The 26,409-nt window shown below is 51.0% G+C and overlaps 1 long non-coding RNA gene across 1 annotated transcript; it reads left to right on the forward strand.

Annotated features, from left to right (window-relative positions):
* The first annotated feature begins 4,080 nt into the window (after positions 1 to 4,080).
* LOC131590224 (uncharacterized) lies at positions 4,081 to 5,834 on the forward strand. Its single transcript, XR_009280025.1, has 3 exons — positions 4,081 to 4,524; positions 4,877 to 4,990; positions 5,361 to 5,834. It is a non-coding gene; the product is annotated as an uncharacterized LOC131590224 (long non-coding RNA).
* The last annotated feature ends 20,575 nt before the right edge of the window (positions 5,835 to 26,409 follow it).

A 26,409-nucleotide genomic window follows, 5' to 3' on the forward strand; every position in this document is an offset into this window, starting at 1 on the left:
TCCACCATTTCCTGCGCACCATCAAAGCACTTCTGTGGCCTCTCCAAAGAGCAGCAGCTGCACTTCTCCAGAGCAGCACTTGCCAGCCAACATCCCATCAGGTACGCAATGTGTTTCTCCCCTGGCTTTTCAGAAAGAGCACAAAAAGTGACTGAAGTATTTTGCCGTGGTGCTCTGTCATGTGTACATTTGATTGTCAGAATCAGGTGTCAAGGGTACTAGGAAGCAGGATCATGAATATCAAAAGAATCTCTGTCTGCTTTTCCCGTCCTTGCTGCAGATTTGGAGGATGCTCTGGCCATTTTCCAGGCAGCCTCTGTGTAGAGGTCAAAGGGCGAGGCAAAGAACATTTCTCCACAAGTGGTCGGTGTCAGGTGAACTCCCATTTTTCTTTGGATGAAGCCAAGCTAGGACTCTGATAGGATATTGCAGAGTTTACAGATTGTCTTTTGTTGAGATGAAATACAAGGGATGGGACCACCGTGCTTTGAGATGATTTATTGCTTAAGTAGCCCAATAAGATATCAGTCCTGAGGCGTGAAATTTACAGGCAACAAGTCAACCACAGCTTGAGGAAGTTACGAGTTCCTTCTCCGCATGGCAATATATAACTTTTTAGTCCAGTAGACAGTTGACACAAAGTTTGTTTTCAATTATTAAGCTCTTATCACCTTTACTTGATTTTGCCACACTGCGTCTGTCTTTTAACCAACAAGCTAACAGGTCATGTATTCAAACACACTTCTGTTATAGTTCCTAGAGCTCTAACTTACTTTATAAATCACACTATTACACTTGATACCTCCCAGTATTTTACTTAATAGTATTTCTTACTCTAGGCATATTCTTACTTTCAATTGTAAGAACATAGGTTTAGAATTACTCTACCTAATGTCTGTGTACTTTCATCACTCCATCAATCCAGGCTTTTTCTAAGGCTGCAGATTTTCCATTTCCAACAGTCTCTCCCACAAATAATGCTATGAAATTTCAGTGCACGCTGGGAGTCCCCAGAACAGTTGCAGCTGCAGACCATGGCCTCACCTCCATGGTTGCTCCTTAGAATAAACTCGCAGTTTAAGTTTAGCATGTGTGTCTGCACCTCTGGCCTCTTCCTGGGTGAATGCACTTTCTGTGGTCTCTTGTGATGAGAAACTCAAGCAGCCAAATGCCAAAGCTGCTGGGAAGATGCAAAAGGCTGTGATTAAAGGTGATTATGTCTGTGTGCATGTCTAGATCAGTTTCACAAGCCATAATTTAATCTATGTACACGTCAATTACGATAATACTTTTGAAGGGGAAGAGCTCACTCTTCCAATTCCCTGGGAAGTTTTTAATACCTTTCTGGAGTTGAGGTTGCTGTGCGCTTCCTGTGATGTTTGATCCAAGGCAGCAATAAAGCTCTGCGTCCCAAAGCCTCATTTTGGAGCCTCACCGATGTTTTTGGATTCTTGCAGCCGCCCCGGGCACTTCAGTCCCCAGTGCTCCAGCTGGCAGTGCTGGTTATGCAGCATGGAGAGCCCCAAGCTGGGTATGGAGTACTCCTGGGGAAGAGGAATTGCCACCGCTGGATCTGGACCTTGTTCTGGAGACACTGGAGGAGATGCTTTCACCACCTCTGCATGAAAGGTCTCCTTCTGCTCAGGTAACTCCATTGGACAGGGATGAGAGGGGCTGGACTGAGAGCTTCTGAATGTTGTTGCATGGCTGAGAAGCAAATGCTTCTTGAATTCAGCTGGGAATGGACACAGAAGGATTTGCTTGGTCAAGCGAGATTTGCTAAGGAAGAGGGAATGAAAAGGGGGGATAGCCCTTAAGTGAGGATGAGAGGTGTTTGCCAGGTTTGGATGCTCCTTTTTCTGGGAAGAATCCCTGGTGCAGGGGCATTTGTGGGGAGGAAGTGGAAGCTTGGTGGGTTCTAACAGGCTTTGTTTGATGGGAAAGAAGAGAAGAGCGTTTGGAGAATTGCCACTGAAGGCAGAGTGGGACGGGCATGCGATGGTGCCAGCAGCAGATGTGGGCTCTGCCTCTCTTGGGCTGGAAGGCCAAGGCAAAGCAAGGGCTGGGCTGCAGCTGCTCCTGCAGCTGCTGCTGCTGCTGTGTGAGCCCTGCTGTGCGTGTTGGCATTCCCAGAGCTGTGTGTGGGCATGGGCTGGAGCTGCAGCTGTCTTGCCCTCTCAGGAACCAGGTGCCCGCAGTCCAGTTTCCAGCTGGGAAATCCTCAGCTGGGCAAACTGGCCAGTCTTGCTCTCCATGTTGCAGAGCTCAGTTACCTTGTGGAAAGAAGAGATGTGTGTTGCCAGACAGTCCCTGCAAAGCTGCAGCCTGCAGGAGACTGTTGTGCTTAGGGCTGTGGTGGGAAGAGCACATCCCTGTGCCAGGAGCTAGCAGGACTCCATCCTTAGCGCCCACTCCATGGCTTGAGTGTCATCCCCACGCTCAACAGCCTTGTCAGCCTTGACAGCTCTTGGAGCGTGTTGGAGAAGTCAGTGTTTTGGACTGTTGAAGGCCTCTGGGGCCCAGAGCTCCTTGTTAGGAAGAAGGGATTAAGTGTGTGAGCCGTGGAGTCTTCAGGGGGCAGATGTCTTGGTTTTGAGGCCCCATGACTTGTGTGATTGGTGAGAAGGACAAGGTTGGTGCTGGACATGAAATGGTTAAGGACTCCTTGAAGCCCAGGGGCTCCTCCTGTGTTGAATTGCAGTTCAATCAGGGCCCATTAGTCCTTGTGTTTGACAGATTCCCTCTTGGACTTTGGAATCCCTTTTTTCTTTAGTCTTGTCTCTTCCCAGACTGGCCTGGAGTGTTCAGTTTCTGCATTGGCACAGGCCTTTTTGCATCTTCTTCTACAACTTTGCCAAAGAATTTCTCTTCTTTCATTTAATATGCAGACCCATTGCGTGGGTAGATTTATTCTTGAGGAAGGGCAGACTGGAGGTGGGGAGGGGGATTTTTTGGAACTGCCCATATCTTATTGCCAAGCGCGATGAGCCTTTGTCTTCTGCAAACTCCCGCGTATATACCAGTTTTTAAAAGCTATTTGTTGGTGCACAGGAGGAAATCTGGCAGGCTCTGATTGTATCCCTGCAGAATCTATTGGTTGATCTTTGCGTTTCCTTCTTTGTGTTTTTCTTTTCAGGTCAATCCTAGTGTTGCCCGTGGCTCTTCAGGAGGGGAGGCTGTGAACAAGGCTGCAGCAGAGGGAGCTTTGCCTGCTGGCGGGAGCTGTGTGAACGTTTGCCAGGAGCCCGAGGAGCTTGGTAAGGAGTGAGCCCAGCCTGCTTTAGAGTGATGGGAGACAGCTGCTCTGAGCCTGCCTCTGACAGGAAGGGAGATGAGAAGAGTTGAGTTCTTGTCTCAAGCAGGGTTGGTGCTTCCTGGTGCCTTTAGTTCCAATCCTGCACTGGCACAAGCTCCCCGAGCCCTGCCCCTCCATGCTTTTCCAGAGGCTCTGACACCGAGTCCTCTGCTGTGGCAAGAGAGTTGGGAATAAAGCTGAGCTGGTGGCAGTTGTGTCACCAAGCTGCGTGTCCCAATTGGTTCACAGCTCCCAGCAGCCTTCAGCTTCAGCCACTGCAGTGAGGACTGACGTCTCTGCGTCAGCCCAGGGAAAGAACAAGGCTGATCTTCTTTGTGGGAGCTGGGACTGTCTGTGTTTCAAGCTCTCCTGGGTGCCATTTGCACTGGGAGTGTTGTGAATTGATTGGCGTACTTCAAAACTTCACAAGACTGGAAAACTTGGAAGGATCCCTGTTCCCTTTAAAGAGCAGGCTTCAAATTCTCAAGTGAGAGTGTGCCTTTCAGGCCATCTTTTACAGCCTTTGCTAGCAGGACTGTGTACTTGCAAAGGGAAAGCTACACAAAGGCCAGCATTGACTGAGAGTTGCCTTTCCTTCCCAGATATCCATCTGATCTACCTTGCCCGAAGGGCTGCCCTGCGTGGGAAGAAGGATCAGAGGGAGAGCCTGTGACCATCGGGCAGGTGGCATCCCTCTATTTATAGATATAGTTAGAGATTTTTTGTCTTGATTTATTTATTTATTTTATCTTGATTTATTTATATAGTTACAAGTATATATTGATAGAGTTGTATAGTTGTATTTATAGGTGTATCTATTTATATATCTGTATAGTTTGTATAGATAGTTATGGATGCGATAGGATTTAATTTCTATGTATACAGTTACATTTATAGATTTTCTAATTTGCATTTCTATATGTAGAGACTAACATTTTGATGCGCACATCGTGACAATTCTAAATGTGCATAGTTCTTTAGTTAGAGCTCTATGGATGTTTAGGTCCATAGATTGAGCTGTGTAGGCCTAGGCTGCATTTTTGCCTCTTTCCCCCTTGGCTGCCTTTTTCATCTCTTGTTTTTCCCGCTGTGCCCCTTGTGTCCCCCTGTGCTGGGTCCGAGCTGGGGCCGGGCCAGGCGGAGCAGCAGTTGCAGCCCTGGCTGTCCCTGGAGCGGTGGGAGCTGCCGGTGGCCCCAGGCACTGTCCTGTGAGGAGCTGCTGAAGGACGGTGAGACTGAGGGGGCTGAGGAGGCGCTGATGCTGAAGGGACGATGGAAACCTTGAGGTGTTGGGGGCACTGAGGGCTGTGGGGGAGCAGAGGGCGATGGTGGCACTGAGGTGACAGAGGCACGGGCTGAGGGCTGTGCCGGCTCTGAGGGGACACAACGGCTCAGAAGGGACTGAGCGGGGTGAGAGGCCTGGGAGAGGCTGAAGAAACTGAAGAGGGGGCTGGGGGTTTGCCGAGAGGACGGCGGGGCTGAGGGGATGGAGGGGGCCAGGAGGGAGCACACAGAGCTCAGGGACTGCAGCTCTGCCAGGCCTTGCAACCAATTCCAGAGCCTCCACTTTTGCCACCACAGCTGTGCTGAAGAGCTTGAGGACATCCAGACACTGCCAGGAGGCAGCAGGGAGAAGCTGAAGGCCTGGAGCAAGAGCAGTGAGCAGGGATGTGCTGGGGCCACGCGAGAGCCTGGGTGAGGCCCCAGGGCTGGTGAGGCCGGGCAGGGCTGAGGGTGGCGAGGGCTCTGTCTGTGGGCGCTGCCCGGCCGGGCAGGAGCGGCCCCTGCCCGTGCTGGGGCTGCTCAGCGCTGCTGCCCCGGCCGGCACAGGGGCTGTCCTTGGGCAAGGCAGCTGTGCCGGCAGGGCCCGGGAGCTGTGCCGGGCTGCCGGGAGATGCGGGACAGTCCCGCCGCGCCTGCGCTCGCCACACGCTGGCCCGCTCGGCCTGCTTGTTCTTCCCAACCCTCCTGGGGAGGCTCGGAGATTTTCGCTTCCCTGCTGGAAGTGCAGCTGCTGCCAAGGGAAAGGTGCCAGGACTGACTCGCTGTTCCCTTTGCCTCCCAGATGTCCCATCTGCTGTCCCTGTCCAGGAGAGCTGCTCTGCATGGGAGCAAAATACTGAGGGAGAGGCTTTGAAGATCGGGCGGCTGATTTGTTCTTATGCAGTTCTATGTATATTTAGATTGGGACTGTGACATTTGTATATTTTCAAATAGTTTTGTTTTATATATTGCATGAAATATGTAATATTTAATTTGTATTTGCATCTGTAGATTGTTATATATGTATATATAAATGCATTTCATTCTATTTAAACATGTATGAAGAGGTATAGTTGTATAATTTTATCTATGGAATTCTCAGTACAGGGTTATTTAGAGGGAGACACGAATATTTTTGTATTTCTATATGGGCTCTAAGCTTTTAGTAATCTGTAATAAATTAAGTTGTTAAACACGTCACTAATCTTTGTCTATAGTGACTTGTAGAGGTTAGCAATAAATTAAGTTTTTGCTAACTGAAGTTGCTATTTGTATATTTTTACGTGACATTGTTTTGCTAATATAATAAATGACTTTTTATAAACTTAATGGAGATTTTTATAGTTGTGTATTGTCAGCGTAGGTGTAGCAATTTGTAATAAATGCCATTTTTCAACTGCAATTGATTCATGTGTATTTGTAGCTCAGCTGTGCGGCTGCAGCAATCTGCAAGCAATGACATTTATCAGCTGAGATGGGTGGTTTGTGATTTGTGCTCTCCAAAGCAATGGGCAGATGGAAATGCCATGACGCTGGAGGATTTTGGTGATGAAAATCTCCAGCCACGCCCAGCACATGCCCCACTTGCGCTCAGGCTGGGCAAGGAAAGCGCAGATTTGGGATGGCAGCAGAGCCACACGTTGGCTCAGAACTCGCTGCACAGGCCTGCTGAGAAAACTCTGGGACTCTGCTGCGCGTACAACTCCAAGCAGGAGGCAGCGGGGCAGGAGAAAGCATTCACAACGAAAAAAAAAAGAGAAATTGTGTCCAAACAGATGTGAGGATAGTCTGGGAGTTTGATCAAATGCTCTCACTCAAAACTGCCTAGGCTCATCTTCAGCAAAAGTAGTTTGTTAAAAGCTGAACACCTTCCAGGAAAGAGAGATTGCACTTTCCCCTTCACCCTAACCCTAACCCTAACCCTAACCCTAACCCTAACCCTAACCCTAACCCTAACCTATCACTTGCCTTGCTGTGTGAGTGGAAGATGTCCTTAGCACAGGGAATTGTTGCCCTTCAGCACCTCCCTCACTCCCATGAAATCAAAGATTACGTGCTACCGCGTGGCACCATAAAGGAAAACAGCCCTGCCCTGGTGACAGTGTGTGCAAAGTCTTCCCTCCTCCTGTCCCCACATGGCACAAACTGAACCATCCCCTTCCTGTCCAAACTGCGCCTGAGCTGAGGGAGGGCTCCAGGAGTTCAGGAGGGTGCAACACCACCACAGGTGGGAAGGTTTTGCAAAGCTTCCTAAGCATCAGTGAACTTTGGCTTTGCCGCTCTTCCCCTGGAATATTGTCCTGCTCATCAACGGTCTTGGAGGACACCGTGCCGCCAGCTCCCGCAAGTGAAGTTTGTTTTCTTCAGGGCTTGAATGGAGGAAAATGCAAATGGTTATTTTTAGAGTGAAATTTGGGGTTTGGTGCAGCTGGGTGAGGTCCCTTATTTGCTGTGGAAAGTAGAGGAAAAGCTTTAAATTCCCAACAGAAGCTGACTGCCAGCCCACACAGAGACCTGAAGGAGGCCCAGGTGTGCTTGCTGCAGTGGGCAGAGGCAAAGCAAGGTGGACAGGAGAAAGAGTGGGAGACGCAATTGGCCTTGAAAGGCAGACCTGCTCTGGGGCCTGCTCCTGGCCTGGGACCCTGCCCAGAGCCATCCCCTGCTCGCCGGGGCCTTGAGGGTGTGAAAACCAGAGTCCACACTTTACAAGTTTTAAGTTTAATAAAGGATAAAAGAAGGACAAAGAATTAATCCAGAGCTGGGGTACTTTTGGCAAACAAAGAGCACTGAGGTAGCTTAAAATCTTATTCCCTACATATGGTTAAATTGCTGTGGTTACATGCATATTCATTATCTTACGTATTTTTCAAATATTCCTTGAAGTTTTTGATGTTCTAGGAACTCTCTTGTTTGGTTTAAAGCTCTGACTTGTCTACAGGACATTCTGTTAATTAGGTCTATATATTTTATTTCTTCCTGTAGTTTTATCCTATTGGATCACACTGCCTCATAGTGACAATAGAGATAATAAATTCTTCCCAGATGCTTATGTTCTGTTTCTTGTCACTGTTATCACTTGGAGAGGCCAGTCTGCAGATGTAAGAAACAGAATAATTGCTTTACACCATTCTCTGAGGTAGTTACAAAGAACTACTTATTTTAGTCTCCATTTTAATATTTTGCTAAGGCCTAAAATATATTTTCACACTACTATTCATATGAACTATACAGTGAATACATAAACTGAGAGATTAGAAAAAACTTTTAAAAGTAAGTATAAGTTGTACTATATCAAAATACTTGTGATGCAAAAACTTAATCTGTGAAGGAAAATATTGTTTTATCAGCTATAACAAGGAACAGCTCTCCAGCTGGGCCAGGGTGTGCCAGACCTCCAGCTGATGGGAAGCCGTGGCAGCTCTGAGCGTTGCTGTGCAGGAGGGTCCCTGTGTGCCAGCGGCAGCTGGGGGTCCACAGCTGCCTCTTCTCTCAACAGGTGCCCCTTTGCAGCTTCACAAGTCCAGCCAAACACCTCCCTCAGGGACACCTGCACCACACATTTCACATCTCCATGCCCATACGTGATGTCCCTGTCACAGCTGCATTACCAGCTTGCTGCTGTGCAGATGCTGCCACCACCCAAAGCAAGGCCCTGTGTCCCTGAAGGGACCCGCCCTGCTCTGTGGCCTGGACTGAAGGTGGGTCCCTCCTGCCAGGGCAGGGCCCGGCACAGCTCTTCTGTTCCAATAAAGAGATGGAGCTCTCACCCCAGTGTCCGGCTGGTACCACCAGCAAAGCCCACACAGCACCAGCCCTGGCTGAGCTCCATGTCCAGGAGCAGGTGGGGCTGACCACAGCGTGGGCAGGCAGGAGCCAGGCAGGGGCTGCTGTGACCAGCGGCGGGGCAAGGAGGGGCTGGTGTGAAGGGCCGTGTTGAGTGTCCCTGAGCTGAGGGCACATTTCTTTCAGTGGCATCACCTGGGCCTGGACCTCCTCCAGTGCCATGCCCAGGAAAAGAGGCAACCATCAAGAGCATCTCCTGGGATGCATTGCCTGACCAGCAATGTCAGCAGGCAAAACCAAGGTTTTGTTTAGCAATGACACTTTGATGAAGTCAAAGATTTACAGTCAGGGCAGTCCACCAGTACAGATGGGAGTACACTCGGGGGCTACAGCCAAAGCCATGAGGTCACAGCAGCCTCTGGGATGATAGCAGGCTGAGGTGACAGTAGGCTCTGAGGTCACAGAGGTCCCAGAGCCCCGTGGTTGCACAGCACCACGAGGACCGAGCAGTCAGTCCTTGACCACGACTGTTGCGGCAGCAGCGGCGGCCGCAGCAGCGGTGCTGACATTGGGACAGCGGTGTCAGGACAGTGGTGGCAGCAAGAGCTGCAGGACTGGCAGTGGGCAAGGCAGCATGGCCTTTGCTCTGCGCCTCTTCCTCCTGCTCCTCCTGGCAGTGGCCCTGCCTGACAGGGCTGCCCAGGCTGCTCCACAGCGAGCACAGGGAGCAGGTGAGCACGCGGCCTGGCTTCCCTTTCCCGGGACAGCGCTCCCTTCTCCCTGGGAAGCGTTGGGGATGGTTTTCCCAGGGGCTTAAGGGAGGGTTTCCTCTGTGGGAGGGAGAGAGTCCCCAGGGGCCCTGGGCTGGTTCTGTCACACTTCCAGGGATGGGACACAGGGCCTGCAAAGAGGGTGGAGAGTGACCAGGAGCCAGGCCAGAGCTCCCCAGGCCCCTCTGCACCTTTGGCCATGTCCATTGACATCTGGCTCCCACAGCCTTACCCAACCCCCGTGCAATGCCCAGATCCCTAAGGCAAAAGGGGATTCCAGTGCACCATGCACATGGTTTTGATCTATGCTCTGTTCTAGAATGGGATCATGACTTGGATTATTTGGAAATGATGATAAATGGTGGTTTGAAGACTTTGCAAGATGCTGGAGGCAAGTTCTCAATGTACCTTTTCCAAACAGAATAATCAGTGTTAATGTGTCAGGAGCACACTCACGTGCCATTTTCCTGAAGAGTCTGCAAATTGATGGATTCAGGAAATTTTTCCCTCCTTCCTTCCAAACCCCTGAGGGATCCCACAGCATCGCTGTCAGTGGGAGGAAGGAGCATTTAGCTGTCAATCTTCTTCCTGTGAACAGTGCCTGTGTCTCCTTCCATGTGCTCTGTGCAGCCACAGAGAAGGGCATAGAGGGAAGGGGCTGGGCCCAGGGCTGTGCCCCAGGGCTTTGCCTGGCACAGCTCCTTTGGTGGCCCCAGGGAGCCTGAGGATCTCCTACAGAGCCACGGGAGCTCTTCTGTCTTACCTTTCCCTGCAGCCAAACCTCTTGGTGAAGGTGATCCGGCTTCCCATCCCAAATCCATGACTGAGGCTGTGGGAGATGGTGAGGGTAGGTCAGGGCCTTTCCCCCTGGGAGAGCTGCCAGCTCAGAGGCCAGAGCTCGGCCAGGGCAGCATCGCTGCAGGTGCCAGGACAGAGCCATGCACATGTGTGCCCTCAGCCTGGGTGATCCCCTCATGGCTCCTGCAGCTCAGTGCTGCCTGTGGAGATCAGCAGCGATGAGAGAAGCTTCTGTGGCTGTTTAGTTACAGGTGTGTCTGCAGGGAGGACTTTCCCAGCTCCTGGGTCGGTTACTGCCCGCAAGCCCAGCTCCCATCGCAGGGGTGAGTGTTGTGTCCCTGCCGACCCCACAGGCTGACCCCTGGTTTTGTGGGATCCATTCCTGGGAAAAGGAACTATTTTGCTCTAAGGTCCTCCTAGAGGAAATACCAAAGCCACAGGACCCAAGATACCCCAGTACCACTCCAAGACCATGCAGCAAATGCTGAAGGAAATGCTGCAGGGAGCACAAGGTGGGTCCATGTCCCTTAGCTGGGGGCTTTCTCTCACATCTGACACACTGTGCCCGGCACAGAGAGAAGGGATCCATGGAAGCCTCACTGCCCTGCTGCTGCTTTCATGGCCTGCAGGGCTGCTTCTCAGCCTGGCCTGGCTGAAGCTTCATCCCAGCCTCTGCAGGAAGGCATTTGGCATCAGCTGACAGGGAGCCCAAACTGCACCATGGGCTATGCACACCTTGAGGTCCCCGGCAATTTCCCATTGTCCGGGTAGATTAGAAATGGCAGCTGTTTGAACCAAGGAGGGCCCTGACCAATCCCAAAAGTTTATATGATTTCCTGATCCTTAACTAAGTCTTTGATAAGCATTGCCTCCTGAAGGGGAGTGGTTCCATCTGATCCAAGAGTATAATTTTCTTTTTCCAGAGAAAGACCAAAGAGTTCTGCTGAAGGCAGCATTTTCCAGAGGAAGCAGTGGCTCATTGGCAGTCTCTTCTGCAGGAAGGGAGGCCATGCCAGGCACAGTAACAAAAGGTAATTGCTGTCCCTCTGGGCTGGAGCCCTGCTGAGGCTTGAGCTGCCATCTCTGCTGCTGGGGAGTGTCTGCCCTTCAGGGATGTTGCACAGAGCATGGAAAGAGTGACCAGGAGCCAACCCAGAGCTCCCCAGGCTCCTCTACAGCTTTCTCCATGTCCACTGACATCTAGCTCCTATGGTTTTACCCAACCCCCTTGAAGTGCCCAGTCCCCTAAGGCAGAAAGCGATCCCAGAAAAGCCTGATAAAGGTTCTCATCTGTGCTCCCTTCCAGAGGAGGTTCCTGGGAAGGCTTCTCCATTACATTGGCTGCATAAAGTTTTGAAGCCCTTGGAGCCTCCTGCAGGTATGTTCTCAGAGTCCCATCGAGGAATAATCATGAACAACCTGGTAGGAACGAGGTGACAGAAGCTTCTGTGGCTGTTGAATTACAGGTGTGTCTGCAGGGAGGACTTTCCCAGCTCCTGGGTTGGTTACTGCCCGCAAGCCCAGCTGCCATCGCAGGGGTGAGTGTTGTGTCCCTGCCAAACCCACAATCTGACCCCTGGTTTTCTGGGATCCATTCCTGGGATATGGAAATATCTTCTATTAAGGTCCTCGGAGATGGAAGAACAAAGCCACAGGAAAGAAGGGATCACTTGAGTCACATGACACCCTGAAAGAAATCATGAAGGAACTGCACACAGGCCATGGTGGGTGCATTTCCCTCAGCCTTCTCTTGAGACAAAGCAGCCAGGAGCTTTCTCTGTACATCTGGACACGCCGTGCCCAACACAACAGGAAGGGATCCATGGAAGCCTCGCTGCCCCACTGCTGCTTTCACGGCCTGCAGGGCTGTTTCCCAGCCTGGCCTGGCTGCAGCTTCTCCCCAGTCTCTGCAGGAAGGCATTTGGCATCAGCAGGCAGGCTGCCCAAACTGCACCATGGGCCATGTACACCCTGGGACCCCCTGTAATTTCCTGGTCCCTGAGCAGATAAGGCTTTTGGCTGTTTGGACAAGAGAGAGAGCCTGGGCCTTTTCCTGATCCTCTTCCATGTCTTTGACAAGCACTGACTCCTGAAGAGGCCACTTCCCTGCTATGTAATGGTTCCATCTGACCCAGCTGTGCCTCTTCCTTTCTCAAGGGGTGGACAGAGAGGCTCTATGGAAGGCGGCATTTCCTGAGGCAAGGGAGGCAATTGCAGGCACCGGCCCAGGCACAGGAGGTAATTGCTGTCCTGGGCTCAGCCCTCGGTGGGGCTGTGTGCCAGCAGCTCTTCCCACAGGATCTGCCCTGTCTGAGAGGGGTTGACTGTTCCTTGGGCTGACTGAGCTGTCCCAAGAGAGAGAGGCAAGGAGGGATAGTTGTGGCACTGCGTGCTGCAGTTTTCCCAAGGGCTTTAGGGAGGGCTTCTTCTGTGGGAGTGAGAGAACTCTCAGGGGCCCTGGGCTGGTCCAGCCAAACCTCCAGAGATGTTGCACAGGGCCTGCAAAGAGGGTGGAGAGTGACCAGAGCCAGAATAGAGGCTCTGGGAGATGGTGAGGGTAGGTCAAGGCCTTTCCCCCTGGGAGAGCTGCCAGCTCAGAGGCCAGAGATCGGCCAGGGCAGCATCGCTGCAGGTGCCAGGACAGAGCTGTGCACGTGTGTGCCCTCGGCCTGGGTGATCCCCTCACGTCTCCTGCAGCTCAGTGCTGCCCGTGCAGATGTGCAGAGATGAGAGAAGCTTCTATGGCTGTTAAGTTACAGGTGTGTCTGCAGGGAGAACTTTCCCAGCTCCTGGGATGGTTACTGCCCGCAAGCCTGGCTACCATCGCAGGGGTGAGTGGTGTGTCCCTCCTGACCCCACAGGCTGACCCCTGGTTTTGTGGGATCCATTCCTGGGAAATGGAACTATTTTGCTCTAAGGTCCTCCAAGAGGAAATGCCAAAGCCACAGGACCCAAGAAACCCCAGTACCACTCCAAGACCATGCAGCAAATGCTGAAGGAAATGCTGCAGGGAGCACAAGGTGGGTCCGTGTCCCTCAGCCTGCTCCTGAGACTCAGTAGCCGGGGGCTTTCTCTGCACATCTGGACATGCCGTGCCCAACACAACAGGAAGGGATCCATGGCACCCTCGCTGCCCTGTTGCTGCTTTCATGGCCTGCAGGGCTGTTTCCCAGCCTGGCCTGGCTGCAGTTTCTCCCCAGCCTCTGCAGGAAGGCATTTGGCATCAGCAGACAGGGAGCCCAAACTGCACCACAGGCCATACACACCCTGAGATCTCCAACGAATTCCTGGTCTCTAGGCAGATCAGAAATGGCAGCTGTTAGTAAGAGGGAGATCCCTGGCCCACCCTGGAGAGCCTCAGCATTTTCCTGGTCCTTATCCAAGTTTTTGATAAGCATTACCTGTTGAATATACCATCTCCCTAATGGGGAATGGTGCCATCTGATCCAGCTGTCCCTTTCTGCAGAAGTTGATGAAGAGGCTGTGCTGAAGGCGGCGTTACCCGAAGGAAGCAGTGGCCCATGGGCAGCCTCTGCTGCAGGAAGGGAGGCCATGCCAGGCACAGTCCCAGGAGGTAATTGCTGTGCCTCTGGGCCTGAGCCCTGCTGAGGCTTGAGCTGCCATCTCTGCTGCATGGCAGTGTCTGCCCTTCAGGGATGTTGCACAGAGCATGGAAAGAGTGACCAGGAGGCAGCCCTAAGTTCCCCATGCCCCTCTGCAGCTTTGGACATGTCCATTGACATCTGGCTCCCACAGCCTTACCCAAACCCCTTGTAGTTCCCAGTTCCCTAAAGCAGAAGGCGATCCCAGCACACCATAGACATTTTTCTGATATCTGCTCTCTTCTAGATTGGGAACGTGACATGGAGTATTTAGAATTGTTGGTGAATGATGGTTTGAAGATCTTGGGACATGCTGGAGGCAAGTTTAGAATGTCCGTCTTTATTGTCAGAATAATAAGTGTCAGGGTGGTAGAGGTCATTCATTTGCCACTTTCCATAAGTGTCGGAAGGTTGAAGGATTCTGAAAACCTTGCCCTGCTCCCTTCCAAAGCTCTGAGTGATCCCACAGCATTGCTGTCAGTGGGAGGAAGGAGCATTTAGCTGTCAGTCTTCCTCCCATGTGCAATCCAGTGTCTCCTTCCATGTGCTCTGTGCAACCATAGAGAAGAGCAGAGAGGGAAGGGGCCGGGCCCAGGGCTGTGCCCCGGGGCTTTGCCTGGCACGGCTCCTTTGGTGGCCCCAGGGAGCCTGAGGATCTCCTACAGAGCCACGGGAGCTCTTCTGTCTTACCTTTCCCTGCAGCCAAACCTCTTGGTGAAGGTGATCCGGCTTCCCATCCCAAATCCAGGACTGAGGCTGTGGGAGATGGTGAGGGTAGGTCAAGGCCTTTCCCCATGGGAGAGCTGCCAGCTCAGAGGCCAGAGCTCGGCCAGGGCGGCATCGCTGCAGGTGCCAGGACAGAGCCGTGCACGTGTGTGCCCTCGGCCTGGGTGATCCCCTCATGGCTCCTGCAGCTCAGTGCTGCCTGTGGAGATCAGCAGGGATGATAGAAGCTTCTGTGGCTGTTTAGTTACAGGTGTGTCTGCAGGGAGGACTTTCCCAGCTCCTGGGTCGGTTACTGCCCGCAAGCCCAGCTCCCATCGCAGGGGTGAGTGTTGTGTCCCTGCCGAACCCACAATCTGACCCCTGGTTTTCTGGGATCCATTCCTGGGAAATGGATCTATCTTCTGTTAAGGTCCTCCGAGACAGAAGAACAAAGCCACAGGAAAGAAAGGATCACTTGAGTCACATGACACCCTGAAAGAAATCATGAAGGAACTGCACACAGGCCATGGTGGGTGCATTTCCCTCAGCCTTCTCTTGAGACTCAGCAGCCAGGAGCTTTCTCTGTACATCTGGACACGCCGTGCCCAACACAACAGGAAGGGATCCATGGCAGCCTCGCTGCCCCACTGCTGCTTTCACGGCCTGCAGGGCTGTTTCCCAGCCTGGCCTGGCTGCAGTTTCTCCCCAGTCTCTGCAGGAAGGCATTTGGCATCAGCAGGCAGGCTGCCCAAACTGCACCATGGGCCATGTACACCCTGGGACCCCCTGTAATTTCCTGGTCCCTGAGCAGATAAGGCTTTTGGCTGTTTGGACAAGAGAGAGAGCCTGGGCCTTTTCCTGATCCTCTTCCATGTCTTTGACAAGCACTGACTCCTGAAGAGGCCACTTCCCTGCTATGTAATGGTTCCATCTGACCCAGCTGTGCCTCTTCCTTTCTCAAGGGGTGGACAGAGAGGCTCTATGGAAGGCGGCATTTCCTGAGGCAAGGGAGGCAATTGCAGGCACCGGCCCAGGCACAGGAGGTAATTGCTGTCCTGGGCTCAGCCCTCGGTGGGGCTGTGTGCCAGCAGCTCTTCCCACAGGATCTGCCCTGTCTGAGAGGGGTTGACTGTTCCTTGGGCTGACTGAGCTGTCCCAAGAGAGAGAGGCAAGGAGGGATAGTTGTGGCACTGCGTGCTGCAGTTTTCCCAAGGGCTTTAGGGAGGGCTTCTTCTGTGGGAGTGAGAGAACTCTCAGGGGCCCTGGGCTGGTCCAGCCAAACCTCCAGAGATGTTGCACAGGGCCTGCAAAGAGGGTGGAGAGTGACCAGAGCCAGCCCAGAGTTCCTTAGGTCCCTCAGCAGCTTTGGACATGTCCATTGACATCTGGCTCCCACGGCATTACATGACCCCCTTGCAGTGCCCAATTTCCTAAAGCAGAAGGTGATCCCAGCACACCATGGCCATGGTTCTGATCTGTGCTCTGTTCTAGAGTGGGATCAGGACACGGCTTTTCTGGAAGCCTTGGCACGTGATGGTTTGGAATCCTTAGAGAATGCTGGAGGCAAGCTCTTAATGCGCCTTTTTGAACAGAATAATCAGCATCGAGGTGGCAAGAGGTCACCCATGTGCCATTCCCCTTAACATAATCTGAGGGTTGATGGATTCTGGAAACCTTGCCCTGCTCCCTTCCAAAGCCCTGAGGGATCCCACGGCATTGCTGTCAGTGGGAGGAAGGAGCATTTAGCTGTCAATCTTCTACCTGTGTGCAATGCCAGTGTCTCCTTCCATGTGCTCTGTGCAACCACAGAGAAGAGCAGTGAGGGAAGGGGCCGGGCCCAGGGCTGTGCCCCGGGGCTTTGCCTGGCACGGCTCCTTTGGTGGCCCCAGGGAGCCTGAGGATCTCCTACAGAGCCACGGGAGCTCCTCTGTCTTACCTTTCCCTGCAGCCAAACCTCTTGGTGAAGGTGATCCGGCTTCCCATCCCAAATCCAGGACTGAGGCTCTGGGAGATGGTGAGGGTAGGTCAAGGCCTTTCCCCCTGGGAGAGCTGCCAGCTCAGAGGCCAGAGCTCGGCCAGGGCGGCATCGCTGCAGGTGCCAGGACAGAGCCGTGCACGTGTGTGCCCTCGGCCTGCGCGATCCGCTCATGACTTTGTGGCTCTTTGGAGGAAGGAGGGGCCTGGTCCTACCCCAAAATCAGAGGTGTTCTCCTGAACTTTATCTATGACTTTGACAAGTTCAGCCTTCTGGAAATGCCACCGTACTGAATGTAGTATTCTTCCATCTGATCTACCTGTGCCTCTTCCTTTTTTCAAGGGATGAAGCAAAAGGCTGTGCACAAGGAAGCACTTCCTGGAGGAAGCAGTGGCTCCCAGGCAACTCCTGATTCAGGAAGAGAGGCAATCGCAGGCAGAGGCCCAGACACAGGAGGTAATTGCTGTGCTGGGCTCAGCCCTCGGCGGGGCCGTGTGGCAGCAGCTCTCCCCCCAGGGCCGGCACTTGCATGACCCAGAAGGAGCCAAAGCTTGAGGCACCTCAGCTCCAAGGACTCTGGAGCTCATTCAAAGCCCCTGGGAACTGGGAATTCTGCACCAACATCCCTCCTGCTGCAGCTGCTCCCAGAGCTGGCCCTGAGCGCCCAGAGGCCCAAGGCACAGGAGCAGCTCCGAGTGGGAGCCCTGCCGCGAGCCCAGGGCCACAGCCAGCCCTGGCTCCCAACTGGGCAGGGCCTGCACAGGCTCCTGACAGGGCCTGGCTCTGTCCCCTTGGGCTGGGGGAGCTGTCACAGGGCAGGGAGGGTCAGGGGTGGCAGTGGCTGCTCAGGGATGGCTTTGGCCTGAGTCCCTGGAAGGAGCCACTGCCCAAGCAGCTGTGCTGCCCCCGGGCTCTGCACCCGGCCTTCTGGGCTTTGTTGGGTGGCACAGCCTGTGCCGAGGGGCAGCAAGGTGCCTGCAGGCCCCAGCTCTGGGGCAAACAGAGAACGTCCAGGCCATACCCAGCATGCTGCCAGCTCAGCAGCGGAGCACAGCACGGGCTCTCACTGCCCATTGCTCCCACAGATGCAGCCGGCACCACAACACGTGTTCCTGATTCCCAGAAGGGCAGTGGAAGGACTTTCTGTCAGGGAACATGCTGTTGGCTAGCGATAACAGCAGGCGTGCTTTGTTTGGAGCTTGTCTTCATTTCATGCTGTTTTGGAATATGGTATACCTGGAAGAGAAAATGGTGAGTGCTTTGTTCCTCTTTCCCTCAAACAGCTTCTTTTGAAAGTCTTTTGTAGACAGGAAGCCTTCTCAGTGAGGCTACTGTGGACTTGTGGGTAGTCAGTGGTTTCCCAAATAACTCTGCCGAGATTTCTGCTGCTGCCCAGGGCATTCTTTGGCCTCTTCACTGCGGGGCCTTGTCCTGGGGAACACACTTGTGCTGCAGCCAGTGCTGGCTGCCACTGAGGCTGCCTGGCCAAGAGCAGCCCCAGGAGCAGCAGGCAGAGGCAAAGCAAGGTAGGGAGGAAGAAGAAAGGGGAAGAGATTGGCCTTGAAAGGCAGAGGCGCTCTGGGGCCTGCTGCTGACCTGGGACCCTGCCCAGAGCCATCCCCTGCTCACTGAGGCCTCGAGGGGCAGCTCTCCAGCTGGGCCAAGCTGTGCCAGCAGCTGCAGCCGTGCTGGGGAGCCTTGGCAGCTCTGGGCCCTGCTGTGCAGGAGGGTCCCTGTGTGCCAGCAGCAGCTGGGGCCTCTGACACCTCTTCTCTCAACAGGAGTGCCTCTGCAGCTTCACAAATCCAGCCAAAGACTTCAGCTGGAAAGAGCTGTACTTGTTATCGGCCATCCACAAGCCAGTACCGAACGTCCCTGCCCCGGCTTCATTACCAGCTCATTGCTGTGGAGGGGCAACCACCATCCAGAACAGGACCTCCTGTCCCTGCAGCTGCTGGCCCTGGTGTCCGGCCATGCCTGAAGGTGGGCCCCTCCTGCCACGGAAGGGCTTAAACAACACCTTTGGGCTTCAGCTCTGGTGTCTGGCTGGTACCACCAGCACTGACAAAGCTCCTTGTCTGGACACAGCCAGGGTTGGGCAGGCAGCAGTCAGTCACAGGGCTCCCAAGACCAGCAGCCACTATGTTTATTTTTCATTTTGCTAGTGTTAGGAGTATTTTTTTAATAGAAAGAAATCCTAAAATATTTCTTCTCTTTTTCCAGAGTAGTTCTATATTTTTCAAAGTAGTTTTAGGAGTCTGGAAAATATTGACTGTTTTTACTCTTTTAGAATAAATAAAATTGCACTTAATTAGTAGTCTTTATTCTATGAAGAACTAAGCCCAAGACACCCAGCTTATTGGGGAGGCTCTTTTCCCACTGGAGATTTGGGCCTATTCACAACCAAATTGCTTAAAACCTTTTCCCAAATATTTCCCATGATTTCTGAGGTCACCTCTTAGTCTTCAGAGGCAAACTTGGAGCACAGTGGGAAGCTTTTAAAGTCACCATCTTTGCTTTTGGAACAAGTCCCTCCGTTCTGGAGCAGGGGCTTCTCTCAGCTTCCTGCAGCCCTGCTCCACTCCAAGGCTGTCCTGAGCCTTCTCCTGCAGCTGTTGCTGTGCCATGGCACTGCTGTAAACAAAACAGCTCTGCCACACTCGCTCAGAAGGACTGGAGAAGCTTTATGGCCTTGTTTACATTAGGCTTTTGGCTTCTCTAAACACAGGTTTACTTTTTGAATTATATGTTTCACCTGACACAGGCACTGATGCCGCTTTCTTATGGAGGCTGAACTGTGATGGACTTCAACAGCTTTCTGGCCAGCATAAGGCCTGGAAAACCATTTCATGGAGCCATTCCGTATTGAAAATATCCCAGTCTGTGTACCAAAAGAAGCTTGTTTAAATGCTAGAACTCACCAGAGCATCTCTCCAGGACATACCTTTCTTTCCCCCACCTCTCCCTCCATGACTGCCAAACAGAACCTTTGACAGTTCTTTTCTCCAGAAGCTGAATGGCACCATTTTATTTTGGGGAGGAAAAAAAAAGTAAATGTTCTATGATATCATCATCACAATGAGCTGAAAATTAGTTAAATGACATCAACAACTCAGACTGTGGATTTATTTCTCAGAGTGCAACAGTGGCTTTACTGTCCCTTCAAACTGCAGATGTGTCACAGTCTTTAAAATCATTTCAATGCAGACATAACTTTGGAGTTAAGCACAGCAAAAATCAAAAATAGGTGCCTGGTTAGTTTTCCCTGGTGTGGACATACTGATGGTGTTGCAGTAATTACTGGAGACTCAGGGCAGGACAGGTGCCTACTGCCCTTACAGCTATTGCCCTTCACAGCATCCTGCTCCCGGAGAGCAGCCCCAGCCCTGCACTGCTGTTCCAGAAACAAAAATACAGGGAGAATGCAATTTGACATGAAAGGGGAAAAAGAAGTCAACTTTGCAATGCTCCATCCCTCTGCCTTAACATATTACTTTTGATTTAAAATCCCACAAAGTTCACAGAGCTTTTGACTTGGATGTAAAAGAAGAAAGTTCAGTGTGATCCCTGGGATGGGAAAAGGAAAAGCAATTATGTTGTCCCTACAAAGAACAAAGAACTTGCTTCTGCTGATGAAGGTGGGATGTGAGGGACTGTGAGGTTCAGATTTCCTCCCAGAGTTTCATGTCACTCATTCAGACAAACTATTTCTTTCATAAAAACCAAACCCTGACCCTCTGACAAAAATCTGGTTTCAGTTGTGACCAAGGTAAAGGCAGACATGGAACAGGAAACAGCGTTGAAGTTGGACTGAGCTGTACTGCTAAATCACCTGAAAGCAAAGCCCTCACAGTTATTGTAGGTACTTGGAATGTATCTGGTAACTTAGAAATGAGTAATGAAAAGTGTCTCTTTTCCTAAAAGGACAGCTATATTGTTGTGTAATAAAGAGCAGATGTCAAAAAAGATTTCAAAGACTTGGTAAAAAAAAAAACCTTACGAAAAACTGCATTGCTCTCCCTGACTTTGGTGGCCAAGTCAGCTGCTCCAGCCCCACTAGCAAACATGACAGACATGTGTTGTCACTTTGCTTCAATTTAGGAGCACAATCCCTGGGAACTCCGGCATGTCCTGAGCAGGGAATCTCTTCCCAGCAGCAGGCAATGTCCTGGAGTGCAACTGGCGGCAAAGGGCCAGATGCAAAGAGAAACTCATCCCAAGGAACAAAGTGTGAGGCACATGCACTGCTCTGGGCAGCCCCAGCTCTGCTCATCCTCATCCTGGAGGGATATTGGGAGCTGGGGCAGGAGCCAGGACAGTCCCATGGAGAGCCAAGGGTGGGATTCTCAGCAGATGTCCCACAGCAGCCTTGCTTGGGCTTCAATGAGTGCCCATTTTACACCACTGAGGAATCAGCTAATTTCTTAGTGTTTAAACCACAACGTGGAGTTCAAGGCTCATGTGCAATTTTATTAGAGCACAGACTTGCAGCCAATTGTTCATCTGGTATGTGGCCTAAGTGCTGATAGAGACTTGGCTACAGTTCATATAATCTGCCATTAATAAATGCAATTTATGACAGTGTCAGGCAAAGACAACACCACAGCGAATGGTGCTCTCAGCACAGGGCAGGAATTTGGTCTGAACAGAGATAAGACTTATTTAATTTCTTGTCCCTAAATGCCTGGCATTTAGGTCAGGCTCAAGGCAAAAGATGGTGTAAATATAAAGGCTCCATGTCAGATCTGCCAGGCTTTGCTAATATTAGCAAAATTAGTAGCTCAGTTACTTTAATACAACCCAATATTGCACTTTATAATCCCAGCGCCGCGTCTAAAGCAAACTCTGGCTGCAGTGACCACGCTCCAGCCCAGTGACAAGCCCTGAACATGACAAGATGTGTGTCTGAGCTTCACTCAGCTTACCAGGAGTAGCTGTGAGGTGCAGCAGAACAGAACATAGCTCATAAACACCTTCTCAGGACTGGAGGCATGGAGATCAGATCACACCCTTGTCCTTGTGCTTCCCCTTTGCCCAAAGCCCAACTCAGGGCCAGCCCCAGGTGGAAGGGGGGTGGGGGGGGAGCAGTGTATGTGGTGAGCACCCTGCTGCAAACTCTGCAAGGACACACATCTGCCAGCTACAAAAAAAAATATCTATACCAAAGTAACTTTGGTTTCCATTCATGCCTGATCTGAGCAGAATTAATTTAAGGAAATCAGTTTATTTGGCAAATTCTGGTATATTTAGAACTAGCATAATATAAAGGTGAGGCCTTGGCACAGGTTGTCCAGAGAAACTGTAGCTGCCCCTGGATCCCTGGAAGTGTCCCAGGCCAGGCTGGACAGGGCTTGGAGCAGCCTGGGACAGTGGAAGGTGTCCCTACCCCTGGCAGGGTTGGCACTGGATGGAATGTAAGGTCCCTTCCAACCAAAATCAGTCTGGAACTTCTGTTACTCTAAAATGCATTGCCTGTAATAGATTTTAGATTTTCACTTAAAATTAATGCAATGTGCACAAATCTGATCCTTATGGAAGCTCTGCATATTTAAAAGAACCTATATTTAAATGTATATACACTTTATAGCTCTAATTCATCCTTTGAAAAATTCTACAGCCCTATCTGAAAGGCAAGGAATATTTATTTTCAAGATCTGTGATGAATGAGATCCAGACCTGGGACTGTTTTGTAAAGTATCATCCATGCCAAAATCCTCATTCAAAGAAAAATTCCAATAACAATTATGAGGATTCTATACATCAAATACCTAGTTCTGCTTTATTTAAAGCAAAAGAGAAATTTATAAATCACTGGAAAAATCACTTTATAAGCATTTGTCAAAAGGTATTAAAAGTCAGACACCTAAAAGAATTTCTAAAATTTTACTAAATGAGTGGTTTTCGGTTTATCTATTCAGCATCTAAACAATACCACTGTGATTTAGTGCTAAAGGATCCCAATACATTTAGCCATCTTAACTTGGAATTTAATCATCTGAGTTTAAATACTGTAGAACCTGACCTCCCCTGGCCAGCTCCAGTTGTTCCCTGGGTGCCGTCCCTGTGCCAGGGAGCAGAGATCAGAGCTGCCCCTCAGGAGGAGCTGCAGCCCCCAGGGAGTCTTCCCTTCTCCAGCTGAGCAAACCAAGTGCTCTTAGCTGCTTCTCCTGTGGTTTCCAATCCAGACCCTCCACCAGCCCAAAGCTCAGCTCTGAATTTTCCAGTGTCTTCCAATGCTGCTTTGCTGCCCTTGAGCCACTGAGCAAGGAGCTCAGGTGTTCCCTGTCACCTGGGGCAGGGCAGCACAGCTGCCTTTGGGCACCAATTCAGCTCAAACCAGGACCTGAGCATATGGCAGCACTGTGACAGTGCAAAATACAAAAATCCATCTTATCCAAGGTGAAGTTAAGGCAACCCCCATCATTTGTATTTTACACTTGTGGCGATTCATTTCCCCAGCAGAAACAAGGCAGTGTCCTCCAGTAGTTACAGCTCTGAGCATGGAGTGAGGAGACCACCAAGCACATCCTCCACAGCCCTTGCCCAGTCAGGGCAGGTGTGCTCCATAAAGCCACTGAGGTGCTTAACATGCACTAAAGTGAGCTCAGAGTGCCCAAATATTTTCAGAAACTTGGGTCCCAGCCAACATGTTCTAATACCCACTTGCAAGGTTAGGATCTCTTCTTTCCTTAAGAAGCCATGAGGACACAGACACTTCCCAGTGTCAGCACAGCACTTCTGCAGGAACAGGATAAGTATGGACAAGTCTTCACCACATTGAGAAGGTGCTGCGAGATCCAGAATATGGGATGTTCTAACTCTTATTTCAAGAGAATCTTGGGAAGCAAAGAGCATCAAGCCACTCATGATGAAGACTGCTGAAATCAGCTCAAATTGAGCACATCTAGAATAAGTGGGGTCCAGGGGATCCAGCACATCATAGAGTCATAAATACTGAATACACTGAGACTCCATGGAACATTTAGTGCCCTTTTTTAACTATAAAACTACTGTATTATCAATGTCTTTGGGCGGGTAAACAAAGGAAGAGGTTTTTGGTTCCACATGCAAATCACACTGTTCTTTCACCTGAAAATGAATCATTAAACAATTTACTGGACCATCTCTGAACAACTTAATCAAAAATGCCAAAGCCAAGAAAGCTCTGGGTGATGCTGCCAGCTAGTTTCAGAGCAGAGCACAGGGGCACTACAGGTCTTATCTTGGCTAAAGTGAACCATTCTGTATTTTCCCCAGGAAAGCGACATCCATTATAAGACTAGCTGAACACAGTTCTCCAAAAGGTTTGCTGTACTGAAGTGAGACATTATCAAGTCCTAGCCAGCATGGTCTATTGGAGTATATAAATTCTTGCTTGCGGTGAGAGACTTCTCCAGGGTCAAGCTGTTCAAGTATAAGCAATTTATTATAAGAGTAAAAGGAGGGGAGACCCGTGTCCGCCACCAGCCTCGGCGTCCACGTGGTCCGGGGGAGGGGAGAGAGAACAGGTAGAGCAGGGGAGGAGAGGTTGGATGGGGGAGGGAGGGAGTAAGAGAGCAGCAGGGGGAAGAGGGAAAAGGCAGAGGGAGAGAGCAGGGAAGACGAGAGGGGTAGGAGCAGGGAGAGGGGGCTGAGAGTTAGGAATGGGGGAGAGGGGTAAAGGGGTAAGAGTTAAGAGAAAAGAGCGAAGAGGTCAGAGTAAAGAGAGCAAAATTCTTGTTACAATTCAATATATCTTTTTCTATCGTGAATATTCTAATTCTTAGCAACCAATCACCATGAGACACACCCACTAAAGAATTTACATTCAGCCTATGCGCTTCCCTATATTAACATACAGTGTTGCATTTTAGATTCTACAAAACCTTACAAGTTCTTTCCTTGCTTCTTGACCTTTGCATTCTTTATCAGCAGAAGGACATTGTTTTATCAACAAGGATTCTCCTCTAGCTGGCTAAGCTATTGTTCTTTGTTTAACCAGTACTCAGTATCCTATGACTCAAAGCAGGCTTTCATTGCTACTTTGATTCTAGCCTTCATATTTCCAGAATCTTTTGTTAAACCATCACATTCATAAGGTTTCCCTGTTTCACCTTCCCCAACACCCATGGGCTCAGCCAGGTGCTGACATGCTGCCCCCTCCCTGTTCTTTGCCATTTGCCAATCCAGACCAAATCAAGCCTTGAACCACCTGCTCTGGGCCTGTTGCTGACACCTTGGGCTGCAGACTTGCTGAGATCCTTTCCCATTCAGCTCTCTGATGATCCTGGGACAATGCTGGTCCCTGTTTTAGACTGGAGCAGAGCAGATGGGACAGGAGCCCTCCAGGGCTGTAGGGGACCTGCAGCTTGCGAGGTGCACGAGCACATCTCATCAGCTGGGTCAGTACTTTTAAAAAATATCAATGTTTTCCAACAAAGAGAGACCAGGAATTTCCTGGAATTGTACGATGTCAGGAAAAGGAATACTGATCTTCCCCTGTGATTGTGTCACCAATATTATGTCTCTTATTTCATGTCCTTCCTCATTCACGAGTTTACACCTCTCCTGTTTAAATGGCCGTGTCTAAGGACATCTCTTAATGAGAGCAGCTGCATCTATGTCCTTCCCATTGCTCCCAGACTTTCTCCTCAAGCTGCACTCTGGGCATTCCAATGGCTCTCAGCTGAGTGGCTTCACACTTGGAGCTTCAGAGAGTTGCCCAGTCTTTAAGAACTTCAAATAACTCATCATGAAACACTGTAATTGTGTTCATGGCTCTTAAAATTATCTTTGTCTTTATCTAAAAATGTTCCTGTATGGATATCCCTGGTGGATAGTGGGCATATCAGATGCTGCTGGGTTGTCTCACATTGCTGAGGGAAGAGTTTTGACGTTTTTCAAATTGGATCATGTTTCCATTTTTTCTGTTGGCCATGAAGAGAAACTTGCTGTGCCTCTGAGTGTCCCCAGTTCCTGAGCCCCAAAGGACACAAAGCCAATGAGTTGTGGTTCCCAGTGCAGTGGTGGCACTTGGAGCTCCCTCCATAGGCACAGCAGAGCTCCCGTGTCCCACAGAGTCCCTGGCAATGCAGGGATGAAGGGAACAGGACAGGCTGTGGGGATCAGGGCCAGGGCACGGCCAGGGATTTGGGGTGGTTGTGAGGCCAGGGCAGGACGCGGCCCTTGGCCTTGCTGAACCTCATCCAATTGTCCTGGGCCCATGGCTCCAGCCTGCCCAGATCCCTCTGCAGAGCTTCCTGCCCTCCAGCACAGCCACACTCCCACCCAGCTTGGGCTCCCCTGGCAGCTGCCTGAGGGGGCCCTGGGTGCCCTGCTCCAGAGCAGCAATAAAGAGATTGAACTGAGCTGGCCCCAGTCCTGAGCCCTGGGGACACCCCTGGATGTGGCTCCATTCCTCAGCTGCTCTGGGGGCCAGGGCTGGGATGAGACCCCAGCCCTGAGATGGGGGGCTTTAGGGACAAAGTCTGATGGATTGTCAGCCATCAAGGGAATTGATTTTCAGATCTGTTCAGAGTGATTTAGGAGGTGCTCAGGATCAATATCAACTGGAGATTGCTGATATCAATCTATAAACAGGAAAACAAAATTAAATAGGGCAAAAAAAAACCCTGCACGATTTAAAAATATAGTATATTATCTTTGAAAACTCTTCTGAAATCTGTATAATTAACTACAGAAGAACTGAAGACGTAACATTAAATTATTCCCAGGGGCTTGTCTTGTTAGAGAGGTTTGAAATCTTAATGAGTTTCTGGGACTGAATTCCTGGACTGAAGAGCTGAAGACTGAACAAGCCTCTGGAGAACCAAAACTCATCAGGGAACCTCCCTCCAAGTTGCTGAGGATCCATCCTCAGCAGAGCAGGAATGAACAGATCCCAGGCTTTCCAGGCTGCTGAAGAGCTGTGAGCTCACGTGCAGTCCCAGGGGCTCCTTGGTGACATCCCAGGGCTCCTTCATCTTCCTAAGGCTCGTGAGGTGACAGTCCCAGGGCTCCAGGGTGACAACAGAGGTGTCTCCACGCTGCCAAGGAGCCAGTTTGTCACAGGCAGTGACAGGAGTCCAGTGATGACATCCCTGTGCTGCTAAAGAACAGTGAGGTCACCGACACTGCCAGGGGCTCCAGGGTGACATCCCAGCAGTGCCCAGGCTGCCAAAGAGCCGAGATGTCACAGACACTGCCAGGGGCTCCAGGGTGACATCCCAGCAGTCCCCA

Source organism: Poecile atricapillus, chromosome 32 (genome assembly GCF_030490865.1).
Source record: "Poecile atricapillus isolate bPoeAtr1 chromosome 32, bPoeAtr1.hap1, whole genome shotgun sequence".
NCBI lineage: Eukaryota > Metazoa > Chordata > Aves > Passeriformes > Paridae > Poecile > Poecile atricapillus.